We start from the raw sequence: 1,769 nt of genomic DNA on the forward strand, positions 1-1,769 counted from the left end.
ATAAAGATTTTAAAAAAATATATATATATTTCTTGAAGGAGAAGTGACAGTTGGGAGTGGTTGGTGGTTGCTGGGGGTGACAGTTGGGAGTGGTTGGTGGTTGCCGGGGGTGACAGTTGGGAGTGGTTGGTGGTTGTCGTGGGTGACAGTGGGGAGTGGTTGGTGGTTGCCGGGGGTGACAGAGCAAGAGGCGTGTGATACTCAGGACCGCTGAGAGAGATCCCTGTGTCTGGATAGACATCTGGATAGATGTGGCGATAAAGATGAAGGATGAGTTGATGGAGAAAAATGATGAGGTGGTGACATGTGGACAAAACCACGTTAAAAAAGGGTGCTTGCGTCTGGAAGTAACGCTCTTCTCCTGAGGAGGCCTGGGCTATGGCCCAAATGCATGACAAGAACTCTTTTAACACCTGAAGTAGCTTGATTTGACTAGAATGCATGAGTATCATGCACGGGTTAACTTGTGTATATATATATATATGTATATGTATATGTATATACCAAAACTATCATCCACGCACTCATCATCTCCCGCCTTGATTATTGTAACCTCCTCCTCACTGGCCTCCCCCACTCCCGTCTCTCCCCCCTCCGCTCTATACTCAATGCGGCCGCAAGACTCATCTTCCTCTCACGCCACTCCTCCTCTGCCTCCCCTCTCTGCCTTGCCTTACACTGGCTCCCCTTCCCCTACAGAATCCTTTTCAAACTCCTCACCACCACTTACAAGGCTCTCTCCAACTCTACTGCCCCTTATATATCTAACCTCCTCTCCATTCACACTCCTGCACGCTCCCTGCGCTCGGCCAACGACCGCCGTCTCTCCTCTACCCTTATCACCTCTTCCCACTCCAGAATCCAAGACTTTTCCCGGGCAGCCCCCCATCTCTGGAACAACCTCCCTCGTTCCATCCGTCTCTCTCCTACCCTGTACTACTTCAAACGTGCACTCAAAACTCACCTCTTCCTCAAAGCCTACCAACCATCTACTTAACCCCCATCTCCTCCCTTTGCTCGTCCTCCCTTCTCTCCTCTTGCCTCAACTGGCTCCTCTTAAGCCTGGTCTGTTTACCCTCCCTTAGGATGTAAGCTCGTATGAGCAGGGCCCTCTTCCCTCCTGTCTCCATACCTGTTCTTCCGCTCCGTCTTTACTGCATATGACTAGCCAGAGTTTCTGGAGTATTGGTACTTCTTGTTCATTGTTCTGTATGGTTTCACCCTGTATAGTCTACTGTTAGTACTGTGTGCGGCGCTGCGGATACCTTGTGGCGCCTAACAAATAAATAATAATAATAATATATATATATATATATATATATATATATATATATATGTGTGTGTATATATATATATATATATATATATATATATATATATATGTTAGGAACCCCTCCAGCCGGCACAACACAACCCGGAATCTACTCTGCCAGTCAGGTGTTCACTGGAGCCCCTGATGGTGGGGACAGACTGGGCCGCAGACTGACAGAGGGTCGTGAAGTGCGTACCAGCTGGGGAGAACCCAGGCAAGAGGAGTCAGGTCCACGCAGAGGTCAAGGGCCGGCAGCAGACAAGAGTATTGATGAACAAGCTGAGGTCAGGGGTCACAGGCAAATAGCAGAACGGGTAAACAGGCCAGAGATCAGGGTCACAGGAAACACGAGCAAGGTCCAAATCAAAGCCAAGGGTCATACACGGGGAGTCAAATAGCGATATCAGGATACAGGACAGGAACTAGCAGGTTAGCAGACTGGAACACAGGAGCTATA

The sequence above is a fragment of the Mixophyes fleayi genome, chromosome 5 (assembly GCF_038048845.1).
Source record: "Mixophyes fleayi isolate aMixFle1 chromosome 5, aMixFle1.hap1, whole genome shotgun sequence".
NCBI lineage: Eukaryota > Metazoa > Chordata > Amphibia > Anura > Limnodynastidae > Mixophyes > Mixophyes fleayi.